Source organism: Anopheles coluzzii, chromosome 3 (assembly GCF_943734685.1).
Source record: "Anopheles coluzzii chromosome 3, AcolN3, whole genome shotgun sequence".
In the NCBI taxonomy this organism is placed as follows: Eukaryota; Metazoa; Arthropoda; class Insecta; order Diptera; family Culicidae; genus Anopheles; species Anopheles coluzzii.
Window position 1 is genome coordinate 76,472,981 of NC_064671.1, and position 26,295 is coordinate 76,499,275.

At 42.7% G+C, this 26,295-nt stretch overlaps 1 protein-coding gene across 4 annotated transcripts in view; it reads left to right on the top strand.

Moving 5' to 3' along the window:
* The window catches only part of LOC120957390 (insulin-like growth factor-binding protein complex acid labile subunit), a 115,444-nt gene that overhangs the window by 20,453 nt on the left and 68,696 nt on the right, over window positions 1-26,295 (top strand). For 2 of the 4 annotated variants that reach the window (XM_040379586.2, XM_049610125.1), the window contains exon 3: window positions 13,706-13,758. The exons of the other annotated variants lie outside the window; for them this stretch is intronic. The gene's annotated coding sequence lies outside the window, so the exon portion shown is untranslated. The remainder of the gene's footprint in view (window positions 1-13,705; window positions 13,759-26,295) is intronic. 4 annotated transcript variants of the gene reach the window in all.

Consider the following 26,295-nt stretch of genomic DNA (forward strand, 5'->3'; position numbering starts at 1 on the left):
TTTCCGCAATAGGAATTGACCCGGGAATTCCAATCGGTTCTAGAGCCAGAATAGGGATTAGTTCATGAATTGAAGTTGGCTCCAGAATCAGAATCAGTTCTGGAATTGAAATCAGAAGTTTCAGAAGCGGATTTAGTTCAGGAATCTCCATAAATATGTTTCGTTTACAAGTACATTGGGATTTATGCGAATATCAATTCAATCGTATCTGCATACGACCAAAACGCTTATTTTCGGGGAGATGCCGAAAATGATTCCCGATCTAATGTCCAGAATTTTTACCAAAAATTTTTGGAGCTAGCCGGAATTGATTTATTACTAGCCATCATTCCTGTTACATCTTAAGCTTCAAAGGTAATTCGTAGTTGATGTCATAGATAATTCTACCTATCAGGAAAGATCCAAGCATGTATGAATGTTTGATGTATTAGCAACTCGCGTTGTTGAGCCATTTCACAAAATTATGACATATCTCTGCCTCAAACACATTGCGATCTTTCTCACTGATCACGACAGCTCCAACAGGTATAGAAGTATTCCCACCACAACGCAAACATACAGGTGTGTCTCATAATGCTCCTCTTAATAGCGTTTCCCACAAAGAGCTACACGGTTCTGTGCTACGCTGTGCCATCTAATCAACGGGGCCTCAGGTCGTCACAAAAAAAAAATGCTCCCAAATGCATTAATCTAACTAGCAATGTTTATTTAGTATCCCTCAACCTCCCTTCCGGTACCCTGTCAGGCGAAAGAAAGCGCTCATTTCGAGCCGTGGTTTGGTGGTTGGTGTTGATGAAACCTCTCCCTGATGAGGAAGCCGATTAGTTCAGTGTCGGCGGCGGTGCCACCTTTTTTGGTTGGAGCTGCTACAAGAGCATTTCGTTGCCTTTTCTCCAATTGCCCTTTTTTTTGCACCATCCATCACACACACAAGGTATTGTGAAATTAGCCATATCTGGAGCATCTTGTGGGTCGGTGGGAGCCGCACGGAATGCTCCAAATAGGTTAATTGGGAGACCGTGAATAATAGGCCTGGGGAGTGGTTTTTGGCGCATCGACACCCGCCATCGTCGCCATTCGCTTCGTTGGGCTGGCCGCTTCATGATTTAGTGATCATTTTCTGGTTTTGGGCCGGGGTGTTTATTACTATGTTTCCGCGCGGTGGTCAAGAAAAATGGTTAGATTTCCGGTTACGTTTCCGCCCCCGGGTCGAGAACTTCACCCCTCTTTCCATCCAGTAGGGTGGAGCAAATGGAAAAGAAACAAACATAAAGAAAATTCCGAAAAGGGGTTTTAATCTGATTAAAGGGATTTTTTCCTCGTTTTCAACTCATTTCGCTACCACTCCTTGGAAGTAGAGAAAAGCGAGTCCTATTTGTGGGTTAATTCGTTCCCGACACGCTACACACACACACACTCGTACACTTTCTAACCTTGTGGGGCCGAACCCCATCAGCACAAACACCAATCAAGCACGATTAGTGCAAGTTTCGCTCATATTTCTCCTTCGTTCCGTTCTATACTTGCAGGTAATTTAACGCGATTCGGCACCTTTCGCCATAACCCAAATCTGTACCGTATGGGGCCAAGCACACACGAAGCAAGTATGAAGTAAAACCGTATTACAGCTTCAGGCAGGTTTGTGAAGTGTTTCGAATTACAAGCTCACACGACATTCGTCTGTACACCGGCGGCGGTGGATTTGATTTGAATTGGGTAATTTAATCGTTTATTATAGATTTATAGCGCCCGTGTTTCCGTGTTCCGTTGCGGGGAAAAAACACGAGAAGAAACGCCCGCGAATTTATGGCCGATATACACGACCGGCAACGGTTTGTGACTGTGGCGGCGCCCGGTAAAACATAGAGCCCCGTTCGCTCCAGTATTTACACCATCAGCAATTAAATTTAACTATTTGCCCTCCATATCGTGGGAAACTGCTAACGAGATATGCAAATATAGCGAGTAAAAATTGCCGCAACGAATATAAGCAGCAGCGCACACGGGCGTTCTCGAGCGAGCGAGCGTGTTTATGGTTGTAAAACTATTTATAGCGGCTCAGTCCAACTTTGGTGAGATTAAAACCAAGAAAGTTGTTTGCCAAAACGAGGCAATTATAAATTCTATACGACGCCGTTTGGTGCCGTAACGACATGTGGGTGTTGCTGGATTAAAGCCATTTTTATAGGTTCAAGATATATTTTGCAAAATTTATCATAAATACCTTTCCCCACGAAATTATCAAATTTAGTTGGATTGAAAAATATAATGCCTAAAGCTATTGAATTATCTAGTTTGTTTTCTTGATTTTTGAATCTATCATGTTTTATTTTAATGTGTCTGTTTACTTTTTGTAAATATTTCTACAGATTTCGTTTCTGATATCTTTTACTCTATCTTGTTTGTGTTTTTTGCATTTTAATTCAGAATACTTTTTCTTCAACTTGTTTTATATTCTTTTCTGTTTTAAATATTAAAAATTAATTTGTTTACATAGAATTATTGCACTTATTGTTTCCTTTTTATGTTAATGTTATGTAATACTACTTTTGCTTTCTTTTTCGGCTATAATGATCTCAATTTGTAAAAACATTTTGGGAAACTAAACACAATGTTGAAATCCTTTAGTATCATTAAATCATACATTAAAACTAAAATAATTACCCCATTTTGGCTAACTCTTAAATTTCATGCGACCAAACTGGACCAACTTTAAATCCGACCCATGCACCAACTGTTCTACCTTTTTGGCGCTTCAATCGGGGAACACATCACCGCACAAATGTGTATCGGTTGTCCAAATTCCAGGATTCCGTGTTCCGGGTTTTGTGCCAAAACAAACAACCTGAAGCGAGTGAAAATGCAATTTATATCCTCCGCGTGTGTGCACGAAGTTTTAGGTTCTATTTGTCTGCCGCAGCAGCATAGGACATGCAAAACATAACTTCGATTATAGCGATAATAATTTAAACCCCTTTTCCCCATCTGTTGTAGCTAGCAGTGGGGGGAGGGGGGAGGGATAATGATAATATTAAAATTTTGAAAAAGCCTGCAAATTTATTTATCCACACATGCCCACACGAGTCCCCAGCGTAGGTATACGACGTCAACAAAACCCCGAACGTTGGTGATAAACCGTTCTGCCGCTGATAGAGTGGGGACGGGAGAGGAGTATGGTGGACACTATAAACACATTTTGCCGGTGTTGATCGTTGAAAATCGGCTGTTTGAAATGAATATTCCCAGGCGGGCAGGCTGTGTGTGTGTCTGTGATGAAAGGAAGCTTGCCTATCGGCCAGCTGGGCAGCAGGGCGTGCGTTTCGGTGAGCCAATGTTGCAACCGGGCGCCTATCTGTGTGCCCCGAAAGGAACGAATTGATTGTTAATTAATAATAAATAAAGCGACGATCTATGTGCGTGTGCGTGTGTGTGTGTGGTTCGCAAGCCGGATGGCCATCCTTGTTGCGCGTGTGCTGCAGCATGAAATCATTAATTTTTGGTCAGCCGTGTTTATCGTGTCACATGCGTCGGCTGCTCGGCTCTGATATTTGACCATTTGATGGCTGTTCAAACAAGTGGACCCTATTGGAAATGGTGGAATGGTGGCGCAGTGCCTCTTGAATGGTACGGGGTTTTCTGGAGGGGCAGTGGTGGCAGTTTAAATTGGCGCTTTTATGCTTTTAGCATTCACCGGCCATAGCGACCGTAATAAATTGTGTTAAAGGGTTTCAGTAAAATTACTCTGCCTGTGAGTTGGAGAGAGCGATATTTATAATATTTTGCTGACGAAGGCTCTTTCGTTTCTTGCTTTAAGCAACCAGTTAAATATCAATGAATATAATTTGGAAGCTTTCAAAACTCTTGAAACGATACATTTTTGGGTTTGGGGTTTGTCAATTTATGAAAAAATGCGCTCTATTTTGCCTTAGTGAGTTAGGGTTTCAATCGATGTTCAAAAACTCATGTGAAACACAGTGGAACTTCGAGAATATTATGCCGCAAATAAGGTCCAAACGCTAGAGCATCTATTTCTCAGCATTTGTTTTAGCATGCAACAAAATGCAACTATCCATCGATAAAGGCTCTCTCTCTCTCTTTCTTTATCTATTTCTCCCTCGCTTCGATAGTTCGCCAGCATTTCCAACAAGAACCAGGTACATCATCTCCGTGCTAACAAATTGAGTAAAATACAGTGTTATAACAAAGATTAACAAACAGTACACTCAAAAAAGGAAGGCAGAAAGTTGTCCTATTTACGAGGATTTCAATTTATTCCTTCTGCTCGTGAAAGCAATGGTAATGAACAGGAAAAAGCTCAGGTTTTTTTTAACTGTACGACACAAATTCTACCCTCAGTGACTGGCAGCACAACTCAGAAAAACACAGACTACACAGGATGAATAAACAAAAAAAGAAAACAGCACCAAATTGCAATTCGCCGCTAGTTGGGCCAACTCAAAATTGCATTGAGATAGGTCGGGTAGAATGGATGCCCAAAGTGATTCACAAATTTATTCATTTCGTGATTTTCCTTTTATTGTATCTCCTCTTCACCTTCAGCTTTCCTTTTGCCCCAGCTGGGAAGCGAATGGTTTGTGCATTAGTTGAAACTAGGAGAGCAGGAACAAAAATAAAATATCCCACTTTCAATGTATTGAACAAATTGGCGAAAAAAGCACAGGCACCAAATCTGCACACGCACTGCGCACTGCTTCGCACGTGTCAGGTCAGGTTTTTCCCCAACGAATCTTCCCATATTTTTTGTCGCTTTTGCTTCTCTTCCCGTGTTTCTCGCTGTTTCGGTTCATTCCGAGTCAGCAGCAGAAATGTGTTTCATCAGCGCGAATCAGATTTAAATAATCAACAATCCATTAAATAATTAAAAATAAATTTCCATGTCACGCGGCCGTACCGAAATGGTTGTTTTTTTGCCTTTTTGAAGAGGAAACGCTGCTTTTTTTTATCTTCATCTCCTGTCTCGTTTTTCATATGCAAAAAAAAATCTGAATCGACAGAGCATCCTTTATTTTACTGTAGTACAGAGAATATTTTAAAATTAGTTCCTGAAAATTAATTGACTAGAATTCTAACATGAAGCTTTAAAGTGATTAATAAAATTAATACATTTGTTCTTGTACAAATACTAAAGAGCTTAAAAAAATATATTAGTTTTTAGATATATTATAATGAAGTATCTAAATCTAATAAATGACGAAATTTCGTATTCTGAAATAAAAATTTATTTTCTTTAGAAATCAGTAAGGACTTAATCATATGCTTATCGTACAACTTATTGGTTTAATATTCCATATTGATAGATACTGAACTCTAAAAATAATTAATTTATTAAAGCCTTAAGTTCTCTTGATTTATCATTTCATTAAAACTTTAATGCATAGATGCATCTTCCGTTTCGCACAATTTCCAATGTTCGCCAATTACTGTGTTTATTTTCTGATGCAGTTTCCGATACAACAAACATATTTCAAATGAAATCCATCAACCTGAAAGCCCCTCCGGCAGATTGGCACTGTCACAACCATCCTTATCCTTAGTCAAGCTACCAAATCCTAACACATCATTGTGTCCAAAATTGCACCGGGCGCGCAAAAACATCAAATGCCGCCACGTGTACACGATGCTACTCCGGCTCGCCCGGCTGCCTCAACACTCTACTAACGCGCAAAATTCCGCCAAACGTGGGTGCGTGTTTGCGACGAGTTAGCAAACAATCAAATTGTAAACGTCAATCGGACAACAGCAATGGGTGAGGGAGGACTAAAGCCAACTTTACGGTCAGTGGCCCAATCGCAATCGGGCGGCTTGCAGCGCTATTTGGTGCCGCCAGCCTAGACGATGATCAGGTGTGACACCCGGGAACGAATACGCCATCCCGGCAAATCCGTGACAGTGACACTAATCCGCGGTGTGCCGTCAGCAACGGCTAGCACAACCCGGGCTGGCTGGCTGACAACCGATCGATCGATCGGTTTGGGGGAAACAAATCTGGAATCCTTCCAAACACACACACACACACCGGCATCGTAACACGAAACCCCAGGATTCGTTTGATGGGAGAATTGTTCTAGTCTAAATGTTGAATGATAGCAAACAATTGGGGTTTTGGCTGTCCTACCTTTGCCCGCTGCTTCTGTGCCGGGGAAGGCTCTTGCCTTGTGAAATTGGATTTGTGGCACAAATTGTATAGAAAAAACCAACATCGTCACAAATCGATTGATGTTTTCCATGTGGCTGCTGACAGCTTCCGGCAAAGGTCAATGTGCTCTTTATTTACGTCCAAAGGAAAATGTATAGGTTGTTTCTTGCAAGATTGAACGTTTTGGGCGTAGAACAGACTATGAATGAGTATTTTTGTTTTATTTTTGTATTTTAAATGAATGTACGCCATTTCGATTAAAAAGCACTTGATAATTCAAGATTTCGAGCTTATTTTATTGAATTATTAATACATTTTGCAGTATTTTTGGTAATAAAGGTTGCTGTGCTAAAGTAGTAACGTTAATTCTTGACGTTCAACTTGATGTGTATGCTACAGCACAAACATATCAGTTTCGCTTACAGATGCCCTCTATTTTAAATGCCTTTATTATGCTGGGAGCAAAACAAAAAAATGTCTACCAGTCACAACAAATACATCACTCTACATTACTGCGATCAATCCTAGATCAATCTCTGTCGTTTTTTGGATAGCCTTATTGAACCGTCCTAGAAGCTCCTTACACATTGGTCAGGAATTTTGGTTTTATTTCAACCACCTCAATCACACGTTTACCACTAGAATGAAGCTTATCCTGCAAAATAAGATGTCCATATCCAACACTCCCTGCTCAACGCCTTGGCACGCCATGCTCAAGAGCTCTTCGAGCGAAAGAGTGTAGTGAAGGAAGCGAACCTTACCTAATTGGCCTTTTGCCAATACCCGTCCATAGCCGTCCACATCAGCCTTTTTGGTGTAATGTGCACGTGCGTGTGTGTGTGACCTAACGGGTCAACGACCATACACCTAATTTATCTCTTTCACATCGCATCGTCCGCACAAAACGGGTATCTCCAAGGGCTGTGCCCCGTACGCCGTAGCGTACAATTGATGAACCTCAGCAACACTAACCTTCCTCCCCAGGGGCGGCTCCGGGATACATCTAGAGCACCTTGAAACCTGATCTACTTTTCTCCAGTCGATACGCCGCGGTGTGACGCGGGCGATGACTGGGCTGCCTTCTACGCTGGGTTCGATTCTATTGATCCATTAAATCATCACTCTCGCCAAAGCAACGACCAGAGTAGATGGACGACCAGCCAGAGGCTGGTGTTTTCCCATCGTGTGCTTCCCATTCGGACGTCGTCGCATCATTACCGCGATCGAAAGGAAGAAATAAGATACCACTCCTGCGAAGGGCTCGAGTGGGAAAGAGTGGAGACGACACAAAACTTCCCGTCTGTTTGCAATCGACCGGTCGGCATCATCGCGCGCGCAGCAATCAAACTCTTTTGGTTGGCTGTTTTAATTTGCCTGCCCCTTTGAAAAAAAAAATACCGGGAGCTGAGGAGTTGGGAGAACCGAGACATCGGCAAAAGTCACAACTCATCCATCAGACGCTATCGTACGCGTCGTAGCTATCGACGCCCGGGCATCGAAGGTTCGTCATGTTGCGTTCTAATCATGTGCGCCTAGGAGCCGCTTTACTAGACGCCGAAACCATTCAATTATGCTGCTGCTGTTGATGTGCCTAGTTCAACTAGCCCCAGCGTATCACGAACCAAACGCGCTGCCTGTTGATCTTTGTACGGATCAAGTTTTTTGGGCAAATGGAATACTTCATACCTTCAAACTACACCCGAACGACTTCGTCCTCGGCAAGTAACGGGCATATCCGTTGGGTGGTTTCTAAGACACACCACAGCCCGCTAGAACACGAATGTGCCCTGTCCCTTCCAAATAACTCAACTGAACAGACATGGAACAGACGGCTCAATGCCTTCGCACAGATCACTGCTACCCGCCGGCATCGGCTACATACACCGACAGTGACTCTTTTGCCCTGCGTTCCAAATTTTGCGCCGCTCACACATCGATATGATTACTCAAACACACTCACACTCGGCGGATGTTTGATGCCCCGTTTGTTGTTTCCTGTCTGCGAGAAATATCCCACCTCCCTATAATCATCGCCCAAAGCGCCCCCATTTTGGGGATAGGGACGGCTACTTTATTTCGCCACAATCGCCGGATTTGACGAAACACCCCCTGAGCCAGCCAGAGATAGCCGTTTTGGCCTTGAATTCATTCCGATTGATCTGCGAACAGTGACTTCATCGTGTCATTTACTACGATTGAAAAGCCCCTATCGATCGATGGTGGATGAGATGAGTGAATGTTGTTCGGGCGCCGACAGACACATCCACATCCAGTGCCAATGCATAATGGATGACTTCATTAGAGCGCTCGAGCTAGAGAAATGGTTATCTCATGCAAATAAAGCCGAATTTTAAATCACATGATTTTGCAATATTGCATCAAGCGGTGTGGAGGCGTTGGGGATGGACGACGTTCGGATTTCGCTGTGTTTGGGGGTTTGCGTTGCGTAATTAGGTCATGCTGAATGATAGCAACAAAGTATCACATTGAATCATTGTGTAGTTTTAGTTTGAAGCTAATGAGTGATTCAAATTGAAAGGGACTTTAAAATGTTTTGCAGTCAGAACAAGATTAGGCTTATTAGAATTTCTTAGATTTTGAATGGCAAAATAGCAAATCGAAAGTATTTCCAACTCTTCACTAAAACTGTTGTAGAAACCATTGTGGAAATTAACGAACTCATTTTATTAGGAAGGTCTTTATTGGGAAGGTTCAAGATGTTTGGAAAGGGACTCAAGAGTAAACCATCTATTGTCGTCTTCGTATAAATCATGTACTTGTTGTTACATCCTTCAAGATTCCCTAAGAACTGTTAACCATATCAATTGAGAATATTGGAAGTTCATGTTTTGTTCTTTCACTTCCTCTTAAGTTCTATGTTCTCCTATCCAAAACCTACTTTAATCAGAGTGTCTTTCTAGCCTCTACAAGCAAAAGCTGTGTAATCTCACCGATTCCAGCTACTAACGGACAATAATGCGTTTCCACGCCCGAATGACAATGTGAATTGTGTAGCAGCCGTCTGTCTTCCAGCGAAGAGATCGAAAAACAAAGTTGCCCTCTTCCTTGAACTGCTTCCTACTTAACGAAACCCAAAGATCGGTGTGCCCCATTTCGTTTGAGTGGCTTTTCATTGCTTTTATAAATTTATCGAGGATGGCCCGATTCTGCTTTTTTTTTGTGGGCAGTTGGAAAATCCCAAGAGCAATCCTGGAAGTGGAGCATTATGAGGAGCCTTCTAGGAAAGAAACACGGGCAGAAAGAAAGCGTTGTTCTTGTTACTTTTTGTCTTTGTGTGTGAACATCTATATTGGATGTTGATAAAGCTCCTTACTAGAGTAAAGTAGCCTTGAGATGATATCAAAGTACTAAGAAGGATGTTAACCGATGGGAATATCGTTTCTAAAAACATATTTCACCCTCCAATTCCTTTCACTTTCATTTGATGAAGGATTTTGCGCTGAATGCAATGTCATTTAATCTGTGTCTAAGACTTGTGGTGTACTTAAACACCTTCGAGGAGAATTTCATTCGCTTTCTGGTTCGCGCATCAAATCCAATCTTATTACTAAACAAATCACACTTCATACACAGACGAAAAGATGCAATCGAAACGTTCAAAGCGGAACGCTAAATCCCTTCCAATGCATCTCGATGCTGCTCCAGGTCTTCCAGATGTCTGCTCTGCTGCATCAACTTCATCATCTTAATCCACGTCCAAGCCCGCAAAGGTTTAGCAGGGAAGCTTTACCAAGCTGCACCAATCATGATGATAGCTGCCGGGATAATGAAATTGCACGAAATTGGAACACACTTTGATGGAATTAAATAACTCCTCGGGACCCAAAGCCTCATCACAATAATCTCTCCCCAGGTTTCTCACACAGATGAAAGGGTTTTGTGCACCCAGACTACCCGCGTTCATTCACTTATCGACAGCGAAGCGGTAAATATGTTGCCAAGCCCTTTTCATCGCCATCTCAAAACTCGGCGTTTGTGACGTCTTCCTTGCACGCTCTGTTTTTGGAAGTCGCTCTCGGCCCCCGGTTCCGCCTATCCCAACCGGAAACTAATATTCCAATGCAGAGGTGTCGCCTGGTGACAGGTGCAGAATATATTAAAAACGAGCAAGCTGCTGCTGCTTTAGGAGCTTCCGCCACTGGCTGATCATGATTATCACCCGGCGAAGTTGCCGGTGCCTGCGGCGCAAGCTTCTACTGAAGCTGAGAAATGCCCTGGAGCAGGGAGTGCTTTTCAATACGCGCAGGTTGCTAATGCTCTTGCTAAGGATCGATTTCGCTGCACACTCACCGCCACCATGGACCTACTGCCCCACCCAATAAGAGGTCTAGTGTCTTTGGAAGGAAGCAGTTGAAATGCTAAAAACGAGCGAAAACTAAAACACAGCTCGTACCCCCACCCTTCGCTATGCCGTTGTGCGAAATAGATGATTTCTTTATATCACTTTTGCGGAAGTTGAATCTGGGAAGTACCCTGCTGGAGTGTTTTCCCCCCGGACGCTCGAAACTCATTTCCGAATCGGCTCACGTTTTTTCGGCACTTTCGTGCGAGATTATTTGTACGCGCGATTGGTTAGTAATGGCGTTTGCCGTGAAACGCTTTTCGTTGGGCTCGCAATGGACCCGGGCGGTATGATTCAGTATCATCGTGCTGTGTAGCACCGCGCTCTGCTGCTCCTGGGAAACTGTTTGCAATGGCACTGGTCCAAGGATTGGTTGGTGGGTAAAGGATGAATCCCTGCGTCAGTGCTCATTGGAGCGGTGGGAATAAGATGAAGCTTTCCATAAATTATAAAGCGAAATCAACACGCAATATTTTCGTTATAAAGCGAGATATTTCTTGAAGTTGTTTACGTAAAAGAGATACATTTGGATAAATATTAAAGTTTTTATTTTATTTTCAATTTAAAATTAAGCGTTGTTTTTAAACTTAAACACGTTCACTGTTATAAACTTTCCAAGTCTTTCCAGCACTTAGTACTGAGGTAACATTTTGCATTTATCCAATCGATAAAACGAAAATAAAGGAATATATGAAAATTTGATCCTTGTCCCTTCACGGTCAACATAAGCGGAAAATTCTCACTCCGCATACACGAACGATTTGCCTGAATCCGCCACATTCCACCTGGCAGTAATTAACAATTTCATACCAATATGCTCATCACGGATAACGAGCGAGGCCAATCCTCGGAAAACCAATCCCACTGAGCATATGCCGCACTCGGACCGCGCCTGTAATTATTCACCGTTACCCACGGTTGACCAATTTTCCTCTCTTAATAAAATAACAAAAACAAAAAAAAAACCCTGCCCAAAACCATCCACATCGAAACTGTCACATAAAAGGCCACAAAATGTCCAAGATTGTGCAAAGGGCTGTGAATGTAATTAATTATGGAAAATTGCTGTCGGTGGCATTTTTATCCCACCGTTCTCTTCGCTGCGTGTGTTTGTGTTGTCTCACTACCATCCATTGCCATCCGTGTCCTTTCTTTTTCATCGTTTCAGCTGCGTTACGATGCGTCAACATACGGGTACGGCAGGATACGTTTTACATACGCTTTTGTGTGTAACGAACACACGCTGCAATGCAATGCAACGAAGTGCAAACGCGTTCCACATTTCGGAACGTATAGAGCGGTGGAGAGAGTGAAATTAATTAAAATTAATCACTGTGATTTTTTTTGTTCATTCTGTGTACCCTGTGCGACAAACAAGACAACGCTCCCAAAATATCCTTATCGACCCGTTTTCCCGCGTTTCCATATGGTCAGGGGCGGCAAAACATCGTCGCCAACTTTTCACACAATCGTGTTTCACATTGCCGCGCGAGGTGTGACGATTTACTTTTTTAAATCAAACCAATCAAACCTCGTGCTCGGAATTTGATCAGCATTTTTCATCGGTTCTCCGTGGGTGGAATTTTCATGTTTGATCATATTCCGGTGGTGGTGGTGGTGGTGATGATGCTGTTGATGATGCTCGTGTGTGGTGTGTATGGGTTGACGGTAATTGGTATTTATGTTCAGCCCGTTCAGTCGATCGGCCAGTCGTGGAGGTGATGGTGCGTGTGCCATGTGCGATGCCGTGTCCTGCATACACAAGAAGGACACCAAACCTTGAAATCAAAACAAGCGTTTTGTAGCTTTTCTTTTTTGCCTGATGCCTTTATTGGGCAGCTTTCGGTCCTACTCTCATTTGTGATATCTTTGGCCCAATTTACATACACCCCTTTGAAGGTTTTGTGATGCCCGTTTGGGAAAGGGACACTACCAGCTGGAAAAATGCGTCCATTTGCTTTTGCGATGTGGTGCGGTTGAGCGTTTGTAACGATGAATATTTTTGTTTGTCGTGCCGATTTGTATTCAATGCGCATCAACACGTCATCTCGGTTTTTTGGAGATACGCTCAATCGTGCTACAGGGAGATCAATATTGGAGTTGACAGTGGTGCCAAGTGGCATCACCGGTTGGGGGATGAAAACGAAACCGTCGGATTATCACCCGACAGAACGAGCTTTTTGTTTGTGTTTTTATGTTACTTTGAATCGTGTTCTTGATCTTGACCCGAATTGTGATAAACTGTGCATTTTGTATGGAAATTTTCATTTGATTTGGCTAGACAGAGAACTGTTTTGGGATGGTAGTCAGATTAAAATAGCTTGAAGGTCACCTCCAAACCCGGACAAACTAGTTTAAAACTAGTATCGTTTGTGAATACACGTTGTTGAATGTAGTTAACGTTATCCTACAGTAAATTCGTTACTTTTCAAACCATTATTTAAAATTAAATAATAATAAGAAAATAAATAGTGTAATAAGTTCAAGCAATTGATGGTAAACTGTAAGAAAATTATATTATGTTTTAATTCAAATTTAAACATTTCCTTGGATTCAGTAGGATGCTAAAAATACTGTTGATTACTTACTAAATGCAAACGTACTTTGTATCAATTATGTTGTGTCAGATTGGCAAAGTCTGTTTGAACAGACAGACATATTTAAGCTGTCACAACTAAGGTTCAATCCTTTCAAAGCCGATAAGAAATCCAACATCATTCATAACTCTAGATCTGCTCATTAAATTTGCAACAGCAACGTGAACCCGTTTCCCGTGGCCCTACTCAGCCGTGCAGACAGTCTATCATTCTTTGAGAACATTTTCCTTCTGCATTCTCTTTCATGTGCGCCCGCCTCGAGAAGGGAATGGAATTGAATTTTTCATCACGTTCCGGCGTCAGCGTCTGCCCAAACCATCTACTCCTCTGTCTGGACGTGAATGAAAGTGAATCTCGCGGAAGCAGCACGATGAGAGGTGCAGCGTTTGGTGCATTGCTGATGCGATGTGTATCGTGTGCCGAAGAAATATGGACTCTCAGGCAATCAGAGAAAATAGATGCGAGTGAAGCTTTTTCCTCCAATTATTTAAAAGCCTTCCAGTAGGGCCAGTGTTGAGTGGAGTTTGCTTTGAAAATTTAGCCTGAAATAACTTGGAACTAATGTTTTTATTCTGCTCTTCTTTTCAGGTACGTCGAAAGGCTTAGAATATTTTCGGATATTAACGAGAATTTTGAAAACGGTAAGAGCAAAGATTGAATTATTGCTACTACACAGCAAACTATTTCCATAAATCTAATGGAATCTATTGTACTCGAAAGTCAATTCACATCTGTGGTTGATTGAATTTGTTCCAAGTGATTTCTTACAAAACCCTGCATCACTCCGAGTTTCAAAAAACCGCTATGAAATGAAATCTCTTAACAGATCTGGACAGCGAAAAGTGTTCCATTCATTCGGAAAGCCAGCAGCATTTCGATTTGTGTTTTGACACACGGCGGATGTTGATTTTTGCAATTTCCAGTTAAAAGCTTAATCCCTTGACAAAACAACGGACCCGCTCGAGCGCTCAACTCCAATGTTGACGTTCTTCGCGTACAGTCGCCATTGATAGGCAGCACCATCACCTGCGCCATGTCGCAGGGATGTGTTGCGTACTATTTCTGCCCGGTTGCAAATTTGTTATTTTCATTTCATTTCATTTTTTGCGCACACCACTACAGTGCACGAATCGTTTGTTTGTGCGACGTGTTGTAGATACCGCAGAACAGGCTTACGCTCCAATAATCGGCCTTATAGACCACGCTTTCGTACAGCGAGTGCATCCGATCCGTTGTTTGGTTTGTCACCGGTGTACTGCTTTGTCCCAACCCTGGAGATGACTGCTACAGTTGCCGGGCTATTGTTGTGTGTCCGTTCTTGCAGGAATTGGTTAGATTCTTTGCAGCCCGGAGGAGGACCGGCAGAATAAGCTAATTAGAATGCATGGTGAGACAGCGTACGGCGTTTGGCAGATTTTCCCCCAAAAACGTGTCGGTGAATCACAAAGCAATTGCTCAGCATGAGCTATTTCCAGTAAATTCAGAACATATCCCATAAACCACACACACACACACACACAGCGTGTGTGCTTGAATCTATTTCAAGAACTCATCAAATTTATCATAATTGTGTGATTTCACCGAAGCATCACAGTCGTCCAAAACTCGTCCGAAAACCGAAGGATAGGGACGACTGCATCAAATCTTTGATATGGTTTTCGCCCAGCCGCACTCACAGTGAGGATTATGAAGCAAACAGAGCCCCACCCGATGGGAACAGTGCTGTGTGTCCCAAAAATCAGTACAGCATTATCTTTTGCCTGGGAGCGAAGATATCTCACTGTGATGACATACGCACCACACACTTGCGGTCTCACGTTATACCATTGTTCCGGGCCGGCTTAAAAACAACAAATCATGCAACGATTCTGAAGCGCACCCTGACGTCCTTGGCACTTGGAATGCATCATTCACCGAGCGCTTTTGAAATCCCCTTTTTTTGTTGGCCATGCATTCTTTCGATTATCATGAATTTTCAACTATCGTCATGAGCCGCTCCTGACGCTCTACGGGAGGATACTTCAGACACACGACAAACGCTAGACAAACGTGCCCGTCTTCAGAGCATCGTTTTCTCTGGCAACGATTGGCGAGCATGTTAGTGGGTGTGGTGCGGGATAAGATAGCGTGCTCCCATAACTTTGGGGAAATTGCAATCAGCTGAAGCGCACCAACACCAAACCGGAGGACCTTGTATCTCCCGTTATGCAAAACTGGTGGAGTTTTGTTGCCAAAAAAATAAAACCACCCGACGAATTTGTGGTAGTTTCTGTCTCTCTGCATCTGCACGGTACGATACGTGGAATCATCGCAGCCATTCACATATTTCGTCTGTACCGGTTTGCGGCTCATATGCTTTGGGTTGGTGATGGGAATTTATGACGGACCTGGCAGCACCGGAGATCGGAACATTGCCAGATTCGTTTGCAACCTGTTCTGTAGACTCAGGTTCCTCTACTAACTAGTGGTCTGGGTTGTGTTGGTGGAACATCTGAAATAGGAGCAACAAAACGCAAGCAGTCCTTTTTCTGCTTGCTTCTCTGCACCGTTGCAACTGTCTCAAGCTCGGTGACCGTATGCTCTGGGTGTGTGCGCGCTCGTATGTGTGAAGTATGTCCGAGCTTTTTTTGGGAATGCAAGAAAAGCCTTCAACCAGTTGATGGAATGGAACAGTGGATCGTTTCGTGGTAAAGACGAATTTTCTGCAGCTCTTAGTTGCTTCCGGGGTTTTCCCGTCTTTCCGAGGCGAGACGACGACGATCGCTTCGGTTATTCTTTCTGCCGGACATAAAGTACCGCCCTCTGGTGGCAATAAATTTGAATATGTGTTTATGGGAAAGTGCTTTTTTTGCTCTCGCTTTACGTTTCCTGTGTTTTCGTCGTTCGCATGCACCCGTACAGGAGTTGCTAGAGACACATGCGCTAGAGAGTGTAGTAGAGTTGCCCAAGCTCGAAGAGCTCCGAGCCCAGGGGGGGAACACCGAGCAACAGTAACGGTAGGTAATGGTGATTTATGAAGTGATTTCCTTGTTTGCAACGGAATTTTCTAGGAAAAGTATCTTTGAGTTTTGAAATATGGATCCATGGTTTGTTAAACACTGACAGTACATCCTTGCAGTTGCAGTAGATAACAAGAACAAAGGCGAACATTAGTGCAAGCTTGCATGCATGTGTATGTGTGTGTGTGTCTGTGAATATCAAGTAGAAAGGATGGAACATAATCTCTCGTAATGGTTGTTGGGGTTGAGATAAAAGTTGAACCATGAAATAAATACACGTTTTCAGGAGGACTCGGAATGCTTTCAAAATGTGCATACAAAATGAATTCCACGAAGCTTTGGTTTTACTATTTTTAAATAATGAAGAAATTTTCTCTTCAAAACATTCATTTAAAGTTGAATCGTAATTTACAATCCCAAACATTCACTGAAAGCGCATTGATAACAAGAATTCGTTGAAACAATATTGTACAGGATCGTATAGAATTTAACGTAAGTAAACAGAAAATATGCAGCATAAGTTATGCATGAACTAACACCAGAAACAAGTCAAACTACATTTTGAAATAGTTCGAATATATACTTTTAAAGATTAAAATACAATTTATTATGATGTTGTGCAACGGAACTTAATGTCTTTCTTATCTCTGTTGCTGGTGCAAATGAAAGCCTGTCCTGTCAAACATAAACTGTAATATTTATATATTGTTAAACAACCCTTTTAAAGCTACTGTTAAAGGTATACAATTATAGAACATATTTCTTGCACTAAAATACCTCGTAAATTGGTGACACTTTAGCTGTTTAGGCCATTTGCTATTACAAGCATTTGAGCTGGGACGTAAAAAAACGTACAACATCCTATTACACTGATCTTTCGACATAGTTTGTTGTTTTTGCTTAGATCCTTCGCTCTAGGAATTGCATCACTCTTTTGTGCAATTTTGCTTCCTAGCACCCATCCACCCATGCAGGGCAATAACATCCTCCAACATGGGGGAGGACCCTCAAAGCACACTGATCCGACCGGCACAGCCGCAACCTGGTAAAACCAAGTCATCCCGAGCTCTATAGCTCTGTTGTCCTTGTGCTGGTACTGGCCTCTGTACCATCACACTCATGATTATGTGTGGTAGATCGCTTGCTGCTTCATCGTGTGGAAATAGAACAACACAGACTAAAGCTTAATGACAGCACCGGGGAAGAGGGAAACATTTCTCAATGATGACGATACCTGGCCATCTTCCCGTCTTCCCGGGGCCTTGTGCTGCAACAACAGCAAAACAAAAAGGGATAGTGCACACACTCTACTTCGTTACGCAACTGCTACACTACCATAAAACCACTCACCCGACAGGGTATAAGAAACACAGGATAATCGTTTGCCGCAATATAGCTAATGGTTGCTTTAATTGCTCTCTCTTTCTCCAAAGGGGCAGTCGGTAAGACGTTCACGTTCATTCCGTAAAGCTACAGGATCGTATGACTTTGCAGCAAGCGGCCGTGTAGAGCAAGATTCACCCTCCAAGACTATCGCTGTGTATCGTTTGGGGTCGTTTGAGCGTGGGTTGGGACAATATCAACAAAATAAACTACCGGACGGGAAATTAGCTTTGACCAACTGGTGGTGAGCTCTGTTAGTTTTTGGGGTTGAAAATAGTATAGTTTTGTGATATAAGATCTTTTTCGTCCACAAATAACTTTTATTCGTATGAAGAAGTAAATAATTGTTATCAAAAAGCTTTTGGCGTCTATTGACGACGTACACAATTTAATCGTTAAATTAATTACAAACTTCAGTACGCTGCGTGAAGTGTGCTTAACACTAAGCCTTTCCAAACGACCCAATGGATCGGTGGGTCGCATTACTCCACATCGCTGATAAATTATGATGCTTTTTCCGTGCCTTTGTTCCCGTAGCAATCCATTTTACTGTATTTGAGCACTCGAACGGTATGAATGAAATTGCTCGGCAAATACACATCATGCACACGTATACGCACCCTCGTATCCGCATCCTCCGTACATCGAAACCGTTCATTTTCCGTTCAATTAATACGCCACCATCTCGTCTCGTCATACCTTCCCTACCAGTGTGCCATCAGGAACAATAAACAACTTCTCCATTTCCAGTTCCGTGTTCTGTTTTTTCCGGCTTGCCCGACTTTTGTTGCTCCGTGCTGTTGCTGCTGCTGCTGTTCCTCTCATCTCCACTGTAGGAGGCGATATGTGGTTGTGTTATTTGCCCCAGTTGGTATCTTTCTCGTTCGCACTCTTGATCTGTTTATGCAAAAGCTTCCGCCAGTATTGATGGTACACTATGGAACCCATTATGGGTGGCAAGCGGAGCGGACGAAGGTACATCAGCAGGGTAATAAAATTTCGCACGCAAACATCACACCGCTCCATTTTGTACCCTTGTAAAGCTTTCACCACCACCCGTTCAGGGGAAATGGATGCAACACTCTAGGCAGGACGAACAGGTGATCCAAACTATACCCCGGGATGTCGTTTTGATGCACTGTGTGTGTGTGTACTGTGTACCATATTGCATATATGTACGGCGTCGTCGTTTCCATGCTACATCGGAAAACTTTCTTTCAATGTGTATCACACACAAGAACACAGAAACACACTCCTACACACACACATGCCGGAAATGAAATTATAAAATGCACAGAAGAAACTTCGTCTATGGGTTGCCATCGACGACGTAAGGCAAAGCTCCGGTTGAAGATACTGCACACCGTATCCTTCCGACTGGTGGTTCCAATTTTTGGGGTCTTTGGTGCTCCATTCTTGGAACTGTCTCGTACTAGGCGAGTTGTGTAATTTGGAGCTTGTTTCGCTTTTTTCGGGGAGGGAGTCGAAAGCGAACGAAAAGTTTGGATCCTTCCGGGCGATGCGGTATACGGTATAGTTTCCTGCTATTCGGGATGCACTCCATAAAACTGTTAACCAAGACATGATGCTTGCCGTATGGAAATGAGAGCATAAAATGATTCTGTTTGACACCAGCTTACCAACCAAGAAGTTACTCCAAAGCCAGAAAGGGTTCTGGGCAGGGTTTGAGCCGTTGTTTGAGCTGGAAGTAGCGGCAGACAACTTTCCTACACGTGCACTTCCTAATCCACATCACTTTTTGGGGCAAGCCCCGGACCCAAGTCAAACTGCAAACCTAATCTGACACTGACGCAGCAGCGTCGGCACATTTGCAGCCGCCCCTCATCCTACCCATTCCAATCGACCGCCCATTAATATCACTGTGCGTGTAACGATGATCGTGATGAAAATAAATTGTATTTATACACATTAGATTGCATTACATATCCACTGGCGTGGCGTGCCGATGGTTTAGCGATGAAGGACGTTGATTGAGATTGGGATAGATTCGCACAGATGTGTATCTCACATCTCCACCCCCTTGCCGTGTGCCCCGTTCGTAAGCAATTTGTGTAACCCATGATAAATGCTTCTCCAGTGATAACGAATGAGCCTATCAGACCATGCGTGAGAAAGCGCGTAGGATGTGGTCCGGGAGGTTGTAAAACACTCCGTTTTGTCATTCGTCGTTGGGTCGCATACTCCGTGAATCATGCGAACCGTGGGGACTGCCGAGTGAAACGAACAACCCAAAATTCCCAACCACTTCTACCTGTTTGTGGGAGGGATAGCTTGAATCAGAGACGATTTCTTCTCCCAAAAATGAAACCTCTTGAAGCTTCTTGACTACACTCAAGCAAAAAGTTGGTGGAGTTGACGTGTGAAGATGGCTTTTACCTTTTTTGGGAAGACGGATGATCTATTGCTCGTTTCTGACGGGTTTTTAAGTACAAGGTACGTATGTGATACCTTAGTCATAACCCCATTTGCTATGCTGCACTACCAATGCATTGCTGGATGTTCCCAATGTTCTTCAGATGTTTATATGTTTTTCATTTACTCAAAATCAAATTGTGCAACATTCAATTTGACAGTCAAATATTACATTGCTTCGTTTTGCTGCGTCGTTCCTCGTGCGTACGGCGCCTGAAGGGATGACACAGCAGATGTAAAACCCCAACGAATTCCACGCCAGGCATGGAGCGAAACGCAAATCTCATTTCGTGAAACACAAATTTTCCATCATGCCAATTGCGATGACATCTTCGTTTGTCAATAAACTTCCGGCGCTTGTTAAACTTTGTTTAATTTTCATCTCACAACAAAAGCCACGCTCGTCGCGGAACACGGAAGTAGAGCGAGAAGGCGAGCGAGCGAGCAAAAAGGGAAAAAGGGTAATTTTTTACGAGCCAAATTTACAGCCACATAACATTACTCATCGTAGAATGATGTTTGCCAGCTCGGCGTTGTCTCGTGACGTCCCCGTCTGACTGTCAGAAGGCGTAGAAGCCGTGTGTGTAAGCCCATTTTTTCCTTCTTCTTTGCACATTGCTCTGCACATCTCAGCATGTTTGACGAATCCAATTTTCATCTTTTCCACCACCGCCATCACCACCAGAGCGAGAGAGTTTAGGAATGAGATTTTTTTTTTGGTAAAATGGCAACTATACACACGTACGAATACACTGGTCTGGTATCCATGCGTTCCGTACATGTCGGCAAAGTCCTTTCAGTCGGTTCAAAGACACTGTGATTGTGGGCACAAGCTTTGTGCCTTGCGGGGTCGTATCTTCGAAGAAAGCAGCAGCATCACAGCAACCGTATCTACCAGACGGGCAGGCACTTGCGGCTATTCGAATGCGTTACTTCGCTATCAGTAGGAGTGCGAGACAGCTTTTGCTGTGTTGTGTTCGTTTGTCGTCGTTTTGTTCTGTTTGTGTGCATTCAATCTATTGGCCGAGTACGGTATCCAATGGAAAAGGTTGCGCTAACTACCAGGAATTCGCATATGCAAAGATACACAGGTTTGTTTGCGGGAAAATGTGTGTGTGTACTTTCCTGCACTCGCCTCTAAAGGATCACGGTTATCTCGCAAACGTATGGAAGAAATGAGTCCAAAGTTTTCCCTGAGCAACATCAACAAAAAAAAAGCTTCCCCGGCATAAATTCCTTCTTGCGCGTATCTTGGGTTGGGTTTGTGTAGGGGCGTATGTGCTTCGGTTTGCCCACCGAGATCCCTGTGCATGTTTGCAGATGCAAGCTGCGATCGTTCCGATGTTTGGCAGGGATCTCGAAAATGAAAGAAGCGAGAAAAATAAACCACCAAACTGAGCACAGCTTTGTGTCCGAAAAATGCAACCGATTGCATCGAACGCCGGCTGACCGGTTGTTTGCGGCCCGATAAACGATGCGCATATTTCCTTGGACCGTACAAGAAGCGGACACGAGAACGAAGAGGTTTTTCCAGTATGATGATAAAGCAATGTTTTCCGGCTTACGGGGAAGACTGGTGCAATTTGAGGTCTAATGTTAGACTTTCAAGTATATGGTGAAACCACTCGAGCGTTGAACGTTGAACTGCAATCTCTGAAGACACATTTGCTTATTTTGGTTTCCGGTTTTGGGGATTTCTTGGATAGTTTTTCTTTTGTCGCAGGCTCGAAGGCACAATGAAGGGAGGAAAATTCATTAACAAACATTTTGATAACCAAAAGCAATCAAGAATCTAGCTACTTTCTTATAAAAAAAGCGTGGGTTTGAAACATCTGGTGTCTGCAATAGGAAGGTTATTTATTTGAATATTTGCAGAGGTCATCGGGAGCTACTCGATGGTGTAGTGCGAAGCGTCATGACTTAACCCAGACAGGTAAAGGATAAAACCCCGTTTAGATCCTCGATTTTTCCTCTCTGAAATACATCTCTTTTCTTCAAAAATTAATGTATAAGGTACTAGAGAGTTGCTCTTGTTGAAAAATAGGAGAACAAGAAGAAATAATAGCAAACTATTAGCTCAAAACACGATGATAAAGTTGTGTTTTGATTAGCACCTTAATTGTGTTATCTGCTACAAGCTTATCTTACAACGGATTTCCTGTTTCTCTTTAGTTTCTTTTAGATTGATTTGTATTAATGTTTTGATTGAAAAAAACATCATTGAATAACTATATAACATATTGATTTTTTTATTCCACCCTGCGGTTAGCTGTACTTTTATCGGCTTGCCAGCCTTTACCCCTCAAGCTGTAGTCACTTTGTTGTATGCTTCAACTAGCCATGTGTGCCCATTTACACCGATTTCAAACGATCCGTCTGCTTCCCATCCTAATGCTTCAGTCGCAAAGTTACCGTCGAGGCTCACTCCAAGACTCTTGAAACATCACACGAATCCACAGCTCGCCCTCGGCCGAGTGAGCGAGCATCAGCAACGCAATCAGCTCGTTACCCTCGGTGCTCGAAAAGCAGAGGGTGTGAGCTGTGAAGGTTGAGTGAAGCTCACTTAAAATCTCACACTCATCACCCGGGGTTGTATGAAGTCATTGCGTCCGTCCTTTTTTTCCCGTATCGGTCACACCGTATATCGCCTCATTACTCCCCCTTCAAGCTTCCTCTTGGACTTCAAAAGGCCCTCTCGGTGGGAGCAAAAAACAAAAAAAAGAAAACCACTGAGCTTTTCAGCGTAAGCTTCGTGGGCGATTTTACTCGACTTGATCCGTGTCTCGGTTGTTTGGTCGTTTCTCTCCTTCGGATGGCATATCACTTGAACGGTACACAGGTACACTCCATCCCGGGGTGGCACTCCTTGCCGCTTCAAGTACTGCGGCAATCACTTCAAACACACACACACACACACACACACACACAGCGGAGTGGAGTGAAAAGTGAGACAATCAATGATGCATGCGATGCAAATGCGTCACTGCGCTAACGGGTATTGTTCGGATGGTGCTATGAAAAGAATTTTAAATTATCCCATCTTGGCCGTGGGGCTCATTGTGTGGTGGTAGGAAGAAAGTGTACTAATTCCCGTTAGGGTGTATTAGCGACACACATTTTTCATTATGTCCACAATTATGCAAAGCAAACGTTGTTTCCTGTTAGCTAATTGCTTTGTTACCACACTTTTCTTCAGTGTATTTTGTTTAGGGTGTTGGGGCATTAAAATGTGATTGCTGCATCTACTGTTTTGTCATTTGAAGCTAAACGTAATTATTAGGAGTAAATTAACAATAGGTTGAATCCTGCATATAAATATTATTGGATAAAGTTCATTCAGTACAAAGAGTGTTTTGGAAACTTTTTACTTTTTGAACCAGTTTTGTTTGATTGAATAACAAGAATCTGAAAAGAGTGATCAACTAGAGAGTTGTTTTTTTTATTTTTTATGTTGAAGTGAGAGTTGTTAAAACCTTTTAATTGTTCCAGATTAAAAGGTTTTAAAATTATTATTTTTTAACCAAATAATTGAAGAAGTCATGTGGATTTAACTTAAAAATTGTTATTAATATTCTAGCCTCATTGTATTTTTATCAATGTTCAATGTTCAATGTTTACTTAAGTGTTCTTAAAACTTGATTTTGATTTGAACTAAATAAGTTTTCTTTTTTTTCAAAATTCTGAAAACAATGTAAAAAAATAAAACTACCCTAGTTATTCCTTGGACCATATTTAAGACACTACAATTTCTTCAATATTTATCAACTTCTATAGTCTACTCCTACCAGAAGTTCAAATAAAATAAAAAAGCCCTACAATCATTTGGAGACCAAATTCTTCCATATATTGGATTAATCTGCACTCAACGATGAATGTTTTCACCTACCAATGATCTTGCAAATAGTTCTTCACTTCACCCAACCTTTCGATGTAGAAAATAACTTTCAACACCATCGATTTGTACCAAAGTAATGGCTATCAAAACCAATTATTAAACTTTCCTAAGAGTAACCCAATCTGATTTGAATATTTTTTTCACCAACGCTCGTGCCCTGCCAAACCGATACTGTTTTGACGGTACATGAGAAACTTTTCCGCCCCCTCAACTTCATCGTATCCATTTAAGTTATTAATTGATTTTTTTTTTTTGGTTCGGCACAGTGAAACTTGAGTGAAGAGTGAGCGGGATTATGCAGAAGTTTTACCTCGCACACTACTGTTCGAAAAGGAGGAAGGTTTTGTTTAAACTTTTGCTTTAAGTACCTGTTCTAACTAACTTTCCTGAGCAAAAAAAAAAGCACCAAAAAGTCCTGTAAAAATTGCTCCCAGGACACGCTTTTTCCATCGCTGCCTGGTAGCCCGCATAAACAAACTTTCTTACAGCACGGGGTGGTGTGCTTTCATTGTGGTGCAATTTCCCACATACATACACACGCGGCCGTTGCGCTGCCCAGCAACGCGTGGCCAGCGCCGAGAAGCACAGAAAACTTTGTAACTATTCCGTAGCTGCAGGGTTGAAGCACTCTTCTTTATGGCTAGTTAACTTTGTGCCCCTCATCAGAATGGGAAAGTTCTTTCGCTTTTTTTTTCGGCCAAACTTACAATCACGGGTCACCAAACGGGGGAAAATAGACGGAAAATGTTTTCATTACTGTTGAACTGGCGCTTCAGTGGATGCGCTTTGGTGATACACCTTTCGAACGCTATCAAAGAGAGAATCTAACCTTTTTTTCGCTGCTTTTATTACGGCAACCTCTTTAAACTACTTCTGTTTTGTTTGCAATTGCAATATGAAAACTGCTACTCTTCCTTTTTCGTGGAATTTCGTCGAATGGAAACAAAGAGACTGCATTTTATCAAAACAGAAGCTGCTCCAAAAAAAAAACCTGCAATCAGTTAAATTGAACAGCAGTGCAGTGCAGACTTTGTAGTTTGAATTTCCCTTCGGCCACCAAAACGCAACAAAACGCAACTTCCAAAACTAAGCCACCCTAGCGCATGCATGAGTGCATTTTATTTCACCTCCAAATGCATGGATTGCAAAACGTGTGTGTGTCCTGGTTCTCCAAACATACCGAACAAAAAAATCTAATTATAATCTCTTTCACTCGATCCCCAACATGCTCGAATTTCCACGCTTTTGCACGTCGCCTTTTTTTTGCACTTCACAGGGTTCAAACCATAGGCGCACGTATTTTGCACGCGTATCGGTGAAGTTTCCAGCTCAGTTGCATTACCCAGACAGCGTTGATTAGAGTTGTATTGCAGTTTTCCAACAAACAAAAAAAAGGAGCGCAAAAAAGCGACAAAAGCTCACCATCCATCCAGGTGCGAAAATGGACGCTTTTGAAACTGGTCAAATCAAGATAAATTCAGGCTGCGTGTCAACAGCGTGCGCTTCCCTGTGCTGTGCTGGGCTTGGTGGCAAATGTTTGTGCTGGTTTGCTCCAAATTTGGGTGTGGGCACAGCCTTTTTCCAAATTAGCGGGTTCCACCGATGGCACAAAAGTCATTTGATTGCGCACGCATACGCATCCATTCCGGGTGCCGTTTGATCTTTTTCCCCTTACCGACAAGTGTCTGGTGCTGCACTTTGATCCTTGTGTGTTAGTTTATTGGTACGGAAGTCGTCGCAGCGTGGTCTCGTCGCACCAAATTGCCACCTAATCTTGATGACACATTCCATTTAATTATCGCTCTGCCATTGTGGCTTCCGTCTCCGGGGTGCAAACAGCACAATAAAGCCTTACAATTATGCCTTGCTGTATGCTGTGTGCGCCTGGCGTTAGTTTCAAAATAATGGTCGGAATTAAAGCCGAAGCCAAAACTGCTGATGTTGCTGCTGCTGAGCAAATATATGCCACGCGGTTCCAACCAAAAGAGCACACAAACAAACGCAAACTACAGCCTCTAGGGCCTCGTTGCGAAAAGCGAAGCGAGAAATAGAAACTCAAGCTACATGCGTTTGTGTTTTTCATTTTATGTTTTCTTTAATTCCTTCAGTGAAATGCACCGGAAGTGGGTGTGTGTGCGCATGAACATAATTTTTCAATAAACTCTCTATTATTTACACATTTGCTTTGCACAAACTTCAAACCTGGTATTGCATGCACGCTTGTATATATGCGCGCGCGCTCTGTACCAGGCTTGCCAGTCGTTTGCTAGCTTTTCGAGGAATATTTAGTTTACGATTTATTTACCCTGCATTTGCTGCACAACTCTGCTCGTTTTACATGTTGCGTTTTGTGCAACGGTGGCCACGACGACAACGACAACATTGTTGGGGGTTTTTCCCTCTTTCCCTTCTCATCGTTTTTGGCTTGCGTTGATTGCAACTGCCACTGCAACTATATGCAACGTGTG